The sequence below is a fragment of the Arachis stenosperma genome, chromosome 1, assembly GCF_014773155.1.
Source record: "Arachis stenosperma cultivar V10309 chromosome 1, arast.V10309.gnm1.PFL2, whole genome shotgun sequence".
NCBI lineage: Eukaryota > Viridiplantae > Streptophyta > Magnoliopsida > Fabales > Fabaceae > Arachis > Arachis stenosperma.
Window position 1 is genome coordinate 69,036,597 of NC_080377.1, and position 16,439 is coordinate 69,053,035.

Here is a 16,439-nt window from a genome sequence, read left to right on the forward strand (position 1 = left end):
GCGAATGGTGAAAAGAAGCTTGTGAGTATGGTGGGTTGAGGTTGTGTTGAAAGGATGGTCTCTGAGCATAGGGTAGGGCTTGTTGGTAGCTACAAGGAGGTCCACCAAATATATCAGTTGGGTATGCATTGTAGAATGGTCTCTGTCCATGATATCTAGGAGGGTGTTGTTGCCTAAAGGGGTGATCAGATCCTCGTGGCTCCATCCATCTTTGATTGCTTAGACCGTGATGCATAGTCCTGTTATAGCTTCCATTCCTTGCAACAAAATTAGAACCAAACTCAAAGCGAGAGGGGTGAGAATTCATAATAGATATCAGAAATAAGAGGGAAGAGAGAAAACAAATAAACAAGTAAAAGAAAAATATTTTTTTTGAAAAATATTTACAATAACCAATAATAAGGCACACGTTTGCAATTCCCCGGCAACGGCGCCATTTTGAAGAACTGAAGATTGATGGTTTAGAAGTTATAGTAAACTCTCGTTGTAAGTATAGTTACTAAACCAAGCAATCAACCTTTCTTACAAACGTTTTGGTTGTCACAAGTAACAAACCCTTTTAAAATTGATAACCGAGTATTCAAACCTCGGGTCGTCTTCTCAAGAAATTGCAGGGAGGTGCGTTCTTATTATTGGTTATGAGTTTTGTAAATTGGGATTTTGAAAGTGAGGAACAAGTAAATTAAATGACAAATAAGATAAATAATTAACTATAAAATAAACTCTTGGCAAGATATGAAAATTCGGAAGTCCTATCCTAGTTACTCCTATGAGAATGGAAGTTAATCCCACTTAGTTAACCTTTGCGTAAGCAAGGGAAAGTCAAGTGAACCAATTGGTTAGATTTCCCAAGTCCTAGCCAAATCCTAAGGAAAGACTAGAGTTAGTGGAATTCCAGTTAATTATCTGACATAACAATCAATCATGAATAGTTGGTAACTCAAGAGCTTCCCGTTAATCAATTAAAGACAATAATATAAAAAGCTAAATAAGAATCATAAATACCTGGAATACCTCAAATAACATTCATTCAAAGCAGTAAAATCTAACATGGAAAAGTTCATAAGCCAATTGGGCAACATAAATCAAATACAAATAACACCATTAAAGCATCTCAAAGTAGAAGAGAAGTCAAAATAAAGAAATATTGAACCTGATATGAAGATGAGATAAATCCTAATTTCTAAAAATCCTAATCCTAAAGCCTAAGAGAGAGGAGAGAACCTCTCTCACTAAAACTACATCTAACTATGAAAAGTAACTAATTGGCTCGCTCCCTTCTTTCGGATCCATTCCTCCACTTCATAACCTCTGGTCTATGCTTTCTGAACTTGGATTTGGGCCAAAAAGGGCTTCAGAGATCGCTGGGATCGCTTTCTGTAATTTCTGGTGCGTGGCCTCTGTCACGCGTCCGCGTGGGTCATGCGGTCGCGTCGTCTTGAGTTTTCCATGTCACACGATCGCTTCAAGCATGCGTCCGCGTCAGATACGTTTCGCTTGTGGCGCGCGATCGCGTCATTGCCATTTCGCTCTGGCACGCGGCCGCGTCGTCCATGCAGACACGTCACTGTCCGTTTCTTCAAAAACTCTATTTTATGCTTTCCTTCCATTTTTGTATGTTTCCTTTTCATCCTTTAAGTCATTCCTGCCTTAGAAGATCTGAAATTACTTAACACACGAATCACTGCATCGAATGGCAATAGAAGATAATTAAAATTAATATTTTTAAAGCCTAGAAAACATGTTTTTTACATACATCTCATAATAAGGAAGGGAAGGTAAGAACATGCAATTTCACATGCATAAGTGGGTGAAGGGTTGAATAAAACACTCAAATTCAGCACAAATTATACCATCAAATATGGGTTTATCACCGAATCCTCTCTCCACTCCTATATAAACCCCTCATCCCTCCTTCATTTTCACACATCATAAACATTTCTTTCCCCCCTTGGCCGAACCACTCACACCTCTCCATCTCCTTCATTTTCTTCTTCTTTTCCTACCTTCTTTCTTCTTTTGCTCGAGGACGAGCAAACCTTTGAAGTTTGGTGTGGTAAAAGCGTTGCTTTTTTGTTTTTCCATAACCATTTATGGCACCTAAGGCCGGAAAAACCTCTAGAAAGAGGAAAGGGAAGGCAAAAGCTTCCACCTCCGAGTCATGGGAGATGGAGAGATTCATCTCAAAGGTCCATCAAAACCACTTCTATGAAGTTGTGGCCAAGAAGAAGGTGATCCTTGAGGTCCCTTTCATGCTCAATAGGAATGAATATCCGGAGATCCGACATGAGATTCAAAGAAGAGGTTGGGAAGTTCTCACCAATCCCATTCAACAAGTCGGAATCTTAATGGTTCAAGAGTTCTATGCTAATGCATGGATCACTAAGAACCATGATCAAAGTGTGAACCCGAACCCAAAGAATTGGCTTACCATGGTTTGGGAGAAATACTTATATTTCAGTCCGGAAAATGTAAGGTTGTCATTCAACTTGCCAATGATGCAAGGAGATGCACGCCCCTACACTAGAAGGGTCAACTTTGATCAAAGATTGGACCAAGTCCTCATGGACATATATGTGGAAGGAGCTCAGTGGAAAAGAGACTCCAAAGGCAAGCCGGTTCAATTGAGAAAGCATAACCTTAAACCCGTGGCTATAGGATGGTTGGAATTCATCCAACGCTCCATCATTCCTACTAGCAACCGGTCTGAAGTAACTGTGGATCAGGCTATCATGATCCATAGCATCATGATTGTAGAGGAAGTAGAAGTTCATGAGGTCATATCTCTAGAACTCTACAAAGTGGCTGACAAAATCTCCGTCCTGGCATGGTTAGCCTTTTCTCATCTCATCTGTCACCTATGCAATTTAGCTGGAGTTGTCATAGGAGAAGACATCCTCATTGAAGAAGACAAGTCTATCATTAAAAAGAGGATGGAGCAAATAAGAGAGCCCACTCATGGACCTCAACAAGAGCATGAGGAAGTCCCTCATCAAAAAATCCCTGAGATGCCTCAAGGGATGCATTTTCCTCCACACAACTATAGGGAGCAACTCAACACCTCTTTGGGAGATTTGAGTTCCAATATGAAGCAACTAAGGATGGAGCACCAAGAGCACTCCATTATTCTCCATGAAATTAGAGAGGATCAAATAGCTATGAGGGAAGAGCAACAAAGGCAAGGAAGAGACATAGAGGAGCTCAAGCATTCTATTGGATCTTCAAGAGGAAGAACTAGCCACCATCACTAAGGTGGACCCGTTCTTTGATTTTCTTGTTCTTATCCTTCTATTTTTCAATTTTTATGCTTTATGTGTTATCTATGTTTGTGTCTTCATTACATGATCATTAGTGTCTAGTGTCTATGTCTTAAAGCTATGAATAATTCCATGAATCCTTCACCTTTCTTAAATAAAAATGTTCCTAATTACAAAAGAACAAGAAGTACATAAATTTCAAATTTTATCTTGAAATTAGTTTAATTATTTTGATGTGGTGGCAATACTTTTTGTTTTCTGAATGAATGCTTGAACAGTGCATATTTTTTATAGTGAAGTTTATGAATGTTAAATTTGTTGGCTCTTGAAAGAATGATGAACAAAGAAAAATGTTATTGATAATCTGAAAAATCATGAAATTGATTCTTGAAGCAAGAAAAAGCAGTGAATAACAAAGCTTGCAAAAAAAATGGCGAAAAAGAAAAAGAAAGAAAAAAAAGCAAGTAAAAAAAGCCAATAACCCTTAAAACCAAAAGGCAAGGGTAAAAAGGATCCAAGGCTTTGAGCATTAATGGATAAGAGGGGCCAAAGGAATAAAATCCTGGCCTAAGCGGCTAAATCAAGCTGTCCCTTATCATGTGCTTGTGGCATGAAGGTCCAAGTGAAAAGCTTGAGATTGAGTGGTTAAAGTCATAATCCAAAGCAAAAAGAGTGTGTTTAGGAACTCTGGACACCTCTAACTGGGGACTCTAGCAAAGCTGAGTCACAATCTGAAAAGGTTCACCCAGTTATGTGTCTGTGGTATTTATATATCCGGTGGTAATACTGGAAAACAAAGTGCTTAGGGCCACGGCTAAGACTCATAAAGTAGCTGTGTTCAAGAATCAACGTACTGAACTAGGAGAATCAATAACACTATCTAAATTCTGAGTTCTTAATGGATGCCAATCATTCTGAACTTCAAAGGATAAAGTGAGATGCCAAAACTGTTCAGAAGCAAAAAGCTACTAGTCCCGCTCATCTAATTTGAGCTAAGCTTCATTGATATTTTGGAATTCATTGTATATTCTCTTCTTTTTATTCTATTTTGTTTTCAGTTGCTTGGGGACAAGCAATAATTTAAGTTTGGTGTTAAAAGATTTTGTATTTAATATTTATTGTCAAAAATGATAAACTAAAAAATAAAATAAAAAGTTGCATGATTCCTTTTTTTATTCTTTTTTTTCTTTGTTTGATTTTTTTATTTTTATTCTTCTTAGAGGGTAAAACAATAGGAATTATGAGAATGTGAAACAAGAAAAACTATGAAAACGAAGAGAAGGAGGAGGAGAAGTTTGAAAAAAAATATAAAACAAAAAATAGCACAAAAATTTTTTAACCGTGACATAAGAATTTTTTAATTTTGACAACAAAATTTTTTAGACGTGATACAAAAAACAAAGTGCTACAATTTTTTTCTTATTCTTTTTGGAAGAAAGATGACAATGACAATGGGAGTGACGTTGAAGAAGAATTGCGTATAAGAAGATGACACATAAAATAAAATATTGTAATTTTTTTTAATTCATTTTAAAGAGGAGGAGGAAGAGAAAGAACAGGAGGAGGATATAGTGATGATCATGATGATCATAATGAAAGAGGAGTAGAAAGAAAAAGAAGAGAAAGAAAAAAAAATATAGGAAAGAAAATATGTGTACGAATTGGTCTTTCTCTTTTTTATGTTCTATTTAAAACTTAATTATGAATTAGTATATTATGTTTTGAGTTTTGCTAATTTGTGTCATAAACATATATGTTAGCATATTGTAAAAGAAAATATTTTATAAAAGTTGTTATAAAAATTTTTTTGTATGTTTTTAATATATTGAATACATCAAAAGTATTACAAAATTTTTAATATTATATTTTTAAATTGTGTCCTTAAGACACAAATTAATTAAATTCTTATACTTTTGCATTCTTCTTTTTTCATAAATTTTTTTTACTAGTAGTTAATATGTACAAATTAAGCATCTTATCTAATTCAATTCAAACCAAATGATTAAAATCGTACTAATTTGAATTTGATTGGATTCTATTTTTTACAAACTACATAAATCGAAACGAATTTTAAATCTATTTTTTAAAATCGATCCAATCCAATCCAAATTACACAATATACTATAATATTATTATTTTATTATTATATTTAAAATTTTATTTATAATATATTCAATTTATTATATATTTTTTATATTATTCATATATTATTATTATTTAATAAATATTTTATATTCAAAATAAAATTTATTTATTTATTTTAACTAACTTATAATTTTATTTCTAACTATCATATATCATTTAATTAACAAGAAATACATGTAATTCTAACTATATATCATACATTATTAAAAATCATATGTGGTTTAATTAACAAGAAATACATCATTCAAAATGTCATTTATTTCTAACGGATGAATTTTTTACTCATTTAAAAAATTCATGTAATACATTATGCAAAATGAGATATATTTATTTAACAAAAAATACATATAATATTTTTTAATTAATAAAAATATTTAAGAAATGAGTCAGTATAGCATTTACTATATTAATTGATAACACATTTGTTATTATGTACATATATTTAATGAATAAAAAAGTGAATTGACAAATATGTTATTACCTATTAATACTATGATATAAGTATATTATTTCATACTTATGTATATAATCATTCCGCAATATATATAATAAGGACTATTCATAAAGAAAGATTTGGTACACAAATTTTTGTTCTTATAATATCCTTTATCCTATCGATTAAAAAACTTTTTGTTTCTTTAATATTTGGACCTAAAATTTTTAAATTAAAGTGTAAATATAAAATATTTATCATCTTAACAAATATAATCATATTTATTAATTATATATATACATTTAATTTATAAAATATTATAGTAATATATCCTAGTCTTTATAATGGAGCTCTTTTACCTATCAACTACAGTATTTAAAATTAATTAAAATTGTTAAGGATAGCTAAATAAGTTATTAGCTTGGTAATTACAATTCTATCTTTAGTTAATTAGTAGTTATAAAATTTGTTAGGATTAGTTTGTTTCTGTTCAGAATTTTATCGCCTTTCTCTAAGAGCGTTAGTCTAATATATATACACATCTATTGGAGAGTATAAGAATTATGATTGTATTAATTTTAAAGTAAGAGTATAGAATGAACGTCATAATTTTTTATGGTTCACACTTTTTTTAATTTCATACCTCTGCATCACACTTTTGCATAATTTATTCTTTGGTCCAAAATAATAGAAAAGCTTGTATGGTATCAAGAGTTTAGATGTTGATCTTCTGTAATTTTTTTATTCTTTTTTTTTCTCTTTTTATCTTTCATTCTTTTTTTTTTTTTTTGTGCTGATTTTAATCTTTCTCTACATCATGTCAATTACTTTAACTGATTCATTATCTTCAAAGAAAATAATTTTACTTATTACTGATAATATAAATGGGATAGCAATAATTTCAACACTAGAGACACCAGGTTTTGCTTACAATTCAAAATCTTAACTTAGAAGATCACTTATATGTATCTAAGATTTCACAATGTTTTAAAAAAATGCTACAAAGAAGATAAAGATAAAGACGGTTGAATACAAAATTTGGAGACTTGATGATTTCACACCATCCATATAAATTCTTACATCAGTTTTGACAACTTTCAAAAATAAAATCATTGATTGTCATCATTTTTACGAGATTTGGAATATTTTTAATGACTATTTCTATACATCATCAGCAACTCGAATTCAAAGTTTGAAAGCACAACTCAAGTCTATTAGCAAATATTTGGCTAGCATTCAACAACTAATAGATTTTTTACATGTTGTTGGGCACAAAATTCTAGAAGATGATCACATATTTGCTATTCTTAATGGACTACCTGAGAAGTATACTGTCTTCAATACATTTATTATGTTAAGACTAAACTCTTATAAAGTTTCAGAAGTAAATCTTTTCTTAAAGCATATGATGACATACTGAAAAGGTACAAAAAACCTCAAGACTCTGTTTCAATGGCTAATCTGGCTCAAATTTTTTTACCATTTTAGATACCAATTTGGTAGAGAAGTTCCTACTTGAAGAGGACGTGGTGGTGGCAGGAATGGACGTGTTGATAGTCAATTCTTTTATTCAACACCAAGACCACAATACCAATTATGTGGTAGACAGGGACATGTGGTTCAAAACTATTTTCACATATTTGATCCAAATTTTTAAGTTTTATATTCATCATCTACACAACTTCCTCAACAAATTTTATACTCCACAATGCATCCTCCACCACTACCTTCTTCATTTCATTAATCCCGCGCCTATCTCTTTATTCCATCCACTCCTAGTGAAGCTTCTTGGTATGCCAATTCTAGAGCAAGCCACCATGCAGAGCTAGAAAATATTTTTGGGAGGGCCAACATAAAAATATAAGTTAAAAAGAGAGAAAAATTAAAAATTAAAAGGGCCAACATGAATAATAATAATAATAATAATAATAATAATAATAATAATAATATACTGATTTTATTTATCTATATGCAATATATTTATGAGAAAATTTCACTTCATTCCTCTGAGAGATGTTAAAATAACACTTTCTTTTTCTCATTTATAAAATGTACATTCTCCTCTTTTATAACTTTTAAAAAAACCTGTTTTTTAATCTATTTTAAATTTGTTGTGTTAACTAATGTTAACTTTATCCATTTTTGAGAAAAAAATAAATTATTTTTTACAAAATTACTCTTTCATAAATTATTTTTTATTAATTAAATTATATTTTTACCAAAATATGTAAAATCTTGTTAATTAATGACTAATTAACTCATAAATTAGAATTTATTCTAGAAAATTAGAAATGTGACTTTTATGGAATAATATGATAGAGAAAATTAAAACGAGAATTTTGATACCAATTTTAAAGAAATCAGTCCAAGATTAGACCGAACGGATCAAACCGGGCCAACGCGTACGCGTCGCTGCACTGATGCAAATGCCCAGTAGAAAATCCAGAGAGTTGCGATGGTATTGTGTTGGTTTTGTGCAAGGAGCACCAAACGCACCCACGCCTACGCCTGGCTGACGCGCACGCGTCACTTTACTTTTCTGCCATCCACGCGTGCGCATGGACGATGCGCACGTGTCACTTTGTTTTTTTGACTTCCACGCGTGATCCCATTTTCACCCCAAAGCTGATTTTTGAGTTTTCAAAGCCGAATTTCAGACTTCTAAGCCTCCATTCTCACCCTTTATGTCCTAAATACTTATAGAATGCCTAGCGACGGGAAGGGGCTAGGAGATGTGATAACTTGTGGACGAAGTAAGGGGAGAATTAATTATGAATTACGATTAAAGATAATCATATGAGGTGTTGATGATGATGGTGGAAGTGTTATATATGCCATAAGCTGAAGGGCTGTAATTGTGAATAAATTATGGCTTGTTATGGATTGTATTATGAGTCGAATGGCTGAGTTATTGCTGAATTATGGCTGAGCTAATATTGTATTATGGCTGAGTATGATTGCATATATGCTTATTGAATAAATTGTGAATGTTGCACTTCCACTATCTGAGATACGAGTTTTCCTGGGTGAAATCAGTGGCTAGCCACGACGTGCTCCAGGTGGAGACTTGATACTCTGCTGACCCTATGTTGTAAGTGTGGCCGGACACGGTGAAAGTTTCAGATGAACTCGCCCCCGTGAATAAATACCAGTGTGGGTGTTGTGTATATGTATCGATAATTATGATTGAGAATAACTCGAGTTGGGGATGCACAACAGAGGGACAGTCTAATGGTTAGATATCAGGACTTATCGGGTTGGCTCTATAACCGACATATGAGACTCATCAGCCACTAGGACAGGCATACATCATATGCATTATATGTGAATTGTTTGGAATGCCTAATTGACTGCATATTACTTGCTAATTGTCTAAATTCCGTATTTGCTTTCTATTTGTGCTTTTCCTTATTTGATATAATTGTGTTTGCAGTATCAAATTACTTATGGTGGTTGGGAGGTCTGAAGGATTTGGAAAGGGGAGTGTTAATTAGGCTGAAGATCTTTCGTCAGTTGCCGTTTATGGTTTAGTCTGTTTATAAGCTTTAATTATCTGTTGGAAGTTCTAGGATTGCCTTCGGCTTTCCCAGGGCATTACATGTTAGATATGTGGGTACTGTTACCATACTGAGAACCTCCGGTTCTCACCCATGCGGATTTTGTGATTTTTAGATGCAGGACGAGAGGCTCCTCGCTGAGGCATGCTGGAGACTTCTGGATTAGCGAAAATCCTTAGCTCTCGAGACTTTATTTTGGTTTATGTACTTGCTTAGATACTTATTATCTCCATTATATACATATATACTGTTTTGACTCCTCATAGAAGTTATTTTGGAGAATAGGTTCTGTAACTAGTCTTTTGGGTTTCTTTTGGGTTCCTTACTTTATATATCTATATGTATACTTCTATGCTCGGACCGGTTATCTTTGCGAACCGGATCTTGAGTTTTGATATCCGTACTTTTGGCACTCTTTTGTATATACACTTGCGTTAGCTTATCCTTATCTGTTTAGTTACATTATCGATCAGAGCGTTGTGCTTTTTAATTTACAATTTTGTTTTACCCATTTTTCTTCAAAGGCTCATAGTTATAAAATATTTTTCACACTACTACATATACTAAATTTTACTTTTAGATGTCGTAATACCTCGTCACCTCTATTTTATAACTTAAGCATAAGGTTCTGTGTGGTAGGGTGTTACATTATGGTATCAGAGCAGTTTGTTCCTGTAGAGCCTGAAGGACGGACTGACTATGCTTCTGTGCATTCTCTGTATGTGTGCTTATGTGCTATTAGAATATCTAACTGATATAACTGACATAAAAGTTCATGAGCATGCATTTGGAACTTTGAAGCACTAGACTTCCGATATTGAGACTGGTCAACTTGATATCGATTGTATGGTGTGTATAGGAACCAGATGGCGCCTGGCAGATGCGGTCGAGGTCGTGGGAGAGGTCGTACTAGTACTCTGGGACCAGGAACCAACCCAAATAACCCGGTAAACTTTATGGTGGTGTTGGAGAACATCGTTGCTGCTATGCAGGCCACTGCGGAGGCTCTTGGGCAATAGATAAACAATAATGGTAATGGCGGAAGTGGAGCTCAAGGTCCGATGATACTGGCAACCTTCTTAAAGGTTAATCCTCCTAAGTTCAAGGGAACCAACAATCCGAATAAAGCCGATACCTAGTTTCACGCTATGGAGCGAGCACTCTAAGCACAATTGATACCTGAAGAGCAGTGTGTTGAGTTTGCTACCTATTTACTCACTAGGGAAGCATCGCATTTGTGGCAAGGAGTTCGACGTCTTCTGCAGCAGAGTGATAACCCTATCACCTGGGATGCCTTCCAAGTAGAGTTCTATAAAAAGTACTTTCCAAATTCTGCCAGGACAGCTAAGGAATTTGAGTTACTGTAGCTGAAGCAGGGTGCTATGTCTGTATCTGAGTATATCGACAAGTTTGAGGAGCTATTCAGGTTTTCCCGCATGTGTCAGGGAGCTCTGAGGGACTTCGAGGAATGAAAGTGCATTACTTATGAAGGAGGACTCCAGAGCGATATCTTTAGTTCAGTGGGACCAATGGAGATCAGAACTTTCTCAGAGTTGGTGAATAAGAGTAGGGTTGCTAAAGAGTGTGTGAAAAAGGCAGCTGCAGAGAGAGGGAGCCATAAGGGACCATTCCCACAGAACCAAGGGAAGAGCTTTTCTCCTAGAGGTCTGCCTTTCAAGCGGGGAGGCTCTGTACCCCACCAGACTCAAGGTCAAAACAGTTCCAGAAGGCCCAACAACAACAACTTCCAAGGGAGAAGATTTGGGAAGCAGCCTCAGAACGAGCAAGCTTGTGCTAGGTGCGAAAGTCACCATCCAAAAGCCCCGTGCAAGGCCGGATGGGGCTTATGCTATTCTTATGGTAAGGCGGGGCATAAAGCCTCAAACTGTCCGGAGAAGCAGAAGCAAGGTGCAGAGAGAGCACAGCAGCCTGGTCGGGTGTTCACCACCTCAACTGTGGGTGCCAAGGGATCCGATACACTTATCTGAGGTAAATGTGAAGTGGCTGGTCAAATTTTAAATGCTTTATTTGATTCGGGAGCAATTCATTCATTCATTGCATTCGAAAAAGCCATTGGGTTAGGATTGAAGATTGTGGTTTTGGGCTACGATCTTAAGGTGTATAATGCCACCCATGAAGCCATGGTGACTAGGCTAGGATGTCTGCAAGTTTCATTTAGGGTTAAACAACATGATTTTGTTCATGATTTGATTTGCTTGCCGATGACCGGTCTTGATCCTATCTTGGGGTTGACTGGTTGTATAAGAATCATGTCTTGTTGAACTATTTTGATAAGTCGTTGTATTTTATGCCGGAGGTGTCGGAAGGACCAGTTGTAATGAATGGTTGTTATTTAAACTACGTGGTAGTAAACTGTTCGGGACAGGAGTGTCAGGGCGTTATGCTGTTAGCTGCGAGTGTGTCGGGTGAGGAACAAAGTTTAGAGAAAATTCCAGTTGTTTACGAATTTCCTAAGGTGTTTCTAGATGACATTGAGGAATTCCCTCCTAGCCGAGAGGTTGACATTGCAATTGAGTTGGTATCGGGAACGAGGCCAATTTCGATTGCCCCTTATAGAATGTCGCCTTTAGAGATGGCCGAACTTAAGGCTCAGTTGGAAGACTTATGAGTAAACGCTTTATCCTCCCTAGTGAAGAAGAAAGATGGGGGTATGTGCCTCTGTGTAGATTACAGGCAATTGAACAAGGTTACAATAAAGAATAAGTACCTGCTGCCAAGGATTGACGATCTCATGGATCAGTTACAAGGAGCCAGAGTTTTCTCTAAGATTGATTTGCAATCCAGCTATCACCAAATAAGGGTGGGAGATGAGGACATCCCTAAGACCGCTTTCAGGACTCGTTATGGTCATTACGAGTACACTGTAATATCTTTTGGGTTGATAAATGCCCCTGCGGTGCTCATGGATTATATAAACAGAATCTTCCACCCGTTTTTGGATAAGTTCGTTGTCGTCTTTATTGACAATATACGAATTTATTCTAAGACTGAAGAAGAACATGCAGAACACCTAAGGACCGTGTTGCAGATACTAAAGGAAAGGAAACTCTCTGCAAAAATGTTCAAATGTGAATTCTAGAAAGACGAGGTGAATTTTTTGGGCCATGTAGTGGGTAAACAGGGGATAGCAGTAAACCCATCTAAGGTGGAGGCAGTAATGGATTGGGGGCGACCGACCTCAGTAACTGAGATAAGGAGTTTTCTGGGCTTAGCTGGCTACTATCAGAGATTCATCAAAGGTTTTTCACAAATAGCTTTGCCATTGACAAGGTTAGCCCGCAAGGACGCGCCATTTGTTTGGACTTCTGAGTGTGAGGAGAGCTTTCAGGCATTGAAACAAAAGTTGACCACCGTGCCTGTGTTGGTGTTACCTGAGCCAAATGAATCATTTGAGGTGTACTGTGATGCCTCACTAAAGGGTCTAGGGTGCGTGCTGATGCAGCATCGTAATGTGGTGGCGTATGCCTCACGGCAGTTGAGACCTCATGAAGTTAATTATGCTACGCACGATTTAGAGCTTGCTGTGGTTGTGTTTGCGCTAAAGGTGTAGAGGAATTACCTCTATGGGTTTAAGTTCTGAGTTTTCTCTTATCATAAGAGTTTGAAATACCTCTTTGATCAGAAAGAGCATAATATATGGCAGAGGAGGTGGATGGAGCTACTGAAGGACTATGACTTTGAGTTGAATTACCATCCGGGGAAAGCAAATGTAGTGGCAAATGCATTAAGTTAGAAGTCATTGTATACTGCTTGGATGATGCTTCAAGAGGAGGAGTTGCTCAAGGCATTCGAGAGTCTAAAGATTGGAGTTCAAGAAATGTTTGGAACTCTGTGTTTGAGTCGACTACAAATCTCAAGTGACTTTAAATTTGAACTCCTAAAGGCTCATCAAAACGATGACGTGTTACCGAAGGTGTTGCCAGCTATTGAACAAGGGAAGCAATGGAGAGTGTCATGGGATCAAGATGGGTTATGGAGATTCAAGGGTAGGATCATTGTGCCAGATGTTGGTACTTTGCAGCAAGATATCTTAAAGGAAGCACACAAAAGCGGATTCTCTATTCACCCGGAAAGTACTAAGATGTTAAATGATTTAAATGCGATTTTTTGGTGGCCGGGTATGAAAAATGATGTGGAGGAATATATTTCAAAGTGTTTAACCTGTCAGAAAGTAAAGATTGAACACCAGATATCTTCCGGGACGTTGCAACCTTTAGAGGTTCCGCAATGAAAATGGGAAAGCATTGTGATGAACGGACTTTTGACGGTTTAGAATTTCACAAATAAGTTCTCGTTGCAAGTACAGCTTCTAAACCAATAAGAATCATTTCATACAAAAGTTTGGTTGTCACAAGTAGAAACACCTAATAAAACTAATAAGTGAACTATTTAAACTCGGGTTATCTCTCAAGGAATTGCAGGGACGTGTTCTTATAATTGGTTATGTAAAGGTATCTTTTCGGGTTTTTGAAATAAGAAACAAGAAAATATAAATTGCAAAAGGAATAGACTAATAACTAGAAAAGCTCTTGGCAAGGTGTGAGAACTGGAAGTCCTATCCTAGCTATCCTTATCAATTGTGATGAGAATTGTTTATTGCTCCCACTTGGTCAACCTCTAACTATGAAGGTAAGTCAAGTGGATAAATCAAATTGATTTCCTAGGTCCTAGTCAACTCCTATGGAGAGACTAGAGTTATTGGGATTTAAATCAACTAGCAAACATAACAATTATCAATCAACAAAGGAGTTTGATAACGCAAGTGTCACCAATTACTCAACCAAAGCCAAGAGATCCAATAACAACAAATGGAGAAGCAAGCAATAAACATGAAATACCTCAAATTGCATTAATAAAAGAAATCAAATCTAACATGAGAGTTCATAAATTAAAGTAATAGAATAAATAAAAATAGAAGAGAAACTAAATTAAAGGAACATTGAACCTGGATTGAAGGAGAAATAAACCTAAAACTAAGAGAAATCCTAAATCTTAAAACCTAGAGAGAGGAGAGAGCCTCTCTCTCTAGAAACTACATCTAAAACCTAAAATTGTGAATAATGAGAAGTTGTGTGATGAATGAATGATTCCCCCACTCTGTAGCCTCTAATCTGTGTTTTCTGCGCCGAAAACTGGTCAAAAACAGTCCAGAAATTGCCCTAGCAATTTCTGCAGTTGCCATACGTCGCGCATGTCACGCGTACGCGCCAGGTGCGCGTGCACACTGATGGACTTTTCGCCAATGTGCGCGTGCGCATCAAGTGCGCATGCGCGACACCTAGCTACATGGCCACTATGGCAAATTATATATCGTTTTGAAGCCTCGACGTTAGCTTTCCAATGCAACTGGAATCGCCTCATTTGGACCTCTGTAGCTCAAGTTATGATCGATTAAGTGCCAAGAGGTTAGGGCTCACAGCTTTGTAGTTCCTTCAACTTCTTGTATTCCTTCCACTTTTACATGCTTTCTTTCCATCCTCTACGCCATTCCTGCCTTGTAATCTCTGAAAACATTTAACACACATATCAAGGCATCGAATGGTAATGAGAGAGGATTAAAATTAGCTAAATTAAGACCAAAGAAACATGTTTTCAATCATAGCACAAAATCAGGAAGAAAAATGTAAACCATGCAAATTCAGTGAATAAGTGTGAGATTAGTGGATAAAATCCACTCAATTAAGCACAAGATGTGCCACGAAATAGTGGTGCATCACATTGCGATGGACTTTGTGTCGGGATTGCCAAGAACTAGGGCCGGCTTTGATGCTGGCTAGGTGATTGTGGACCAGCTAACGAAGTTGGCTCATTTTCAACCCATTCGGATGAATTACACCCTTGAGGAGTTAGCACGGTTATACATAAAGGAGATTGTGAGACTTCATAGTGTGCCTACTACTATAATTTCTAATAGAGATCCTTGTTTCACTTCAAGGTTTTGGGGTGTATTTCAGAAAGCTTTCAGAACCCGATTAAGCTTGAGTACGGCTTACCATCCTCAAACAGATGGTCAATTTGAGAGGACGATCCAAACCCTGGAAGATATGTTGAGGGCTTATGTTTTGGACCAGTCGGCGAGCTAGGATTGGTATATGCTGCTAGTGGAGTTTGCGTACAATAATAGCTACCATGCGAGCATCGGAATGGCTCCGTATGAGGCTCTGTATGGAAGGAAATGCCAATCTCCACTATGCTGGTATGAAGCTCGAGAGAAAAGCTTGTTGGGGCCAGAGATGATAGCTGAGACTACTGAACAAGTCAAGAAAATCCGAGATAGGGTGCTCACTGCACAGAGTCGTCATAAGAGTTACGCCAATTAGAGGCAGAAGCCCTTGGAATTTGAGAAAAGAGACCATGTTTTTCTTAACGTTACTCCAACAACAGGAGTAGGTAGGTTGATAAACCACTATTTTATAGTTTATATTGTGTTTAATTATGTGGTTTTGTCGTGATCCTTACCCACTTATTCATCAATTTAGCATGCATTTAGATTTCCTTCCTGAATTTATTACATGTTTGAAAATTGCTTCCCAGAGACTTTAATTATTTAATTTTAATTCTCCTTTATTCCATTCGATGCCGTAATCTGTGTGTCAAGTGTTTCAGGCTTTATAGGGCATGAATGAGACGGAGATTGGAGAGGAAGCTAGCAAAAATGGAAGGAACACAAGAATTTGAGGAGATAACCAGCGAGAAGTGACGCGGTCGCATGGCTCACGCGACCGCGCAAAGGAACGCAAATCGCAGTGACGCGGCCGCATGGCTTGCACGGCCGCGCGGATTGGAAAGCGCAAGCGACGCGTCCGCATGGACGATGCGATCGCGTGACATGCGCGATCTGCATAATCTGCAGAATCCGAAACCAGCGATTTCGGACCCTATTTCAGCCCAGTTTTTGGCCCGAAACAGCAGACTAGAGTCAGAGAATATGCATAAACAACACAGACACATTCATTCAGTAGTTTAGATCTAGTTTTTCACTCTCTTAGGTTTTTCTCTCTAGTTTCTAGAATTTGAATTTTCAAT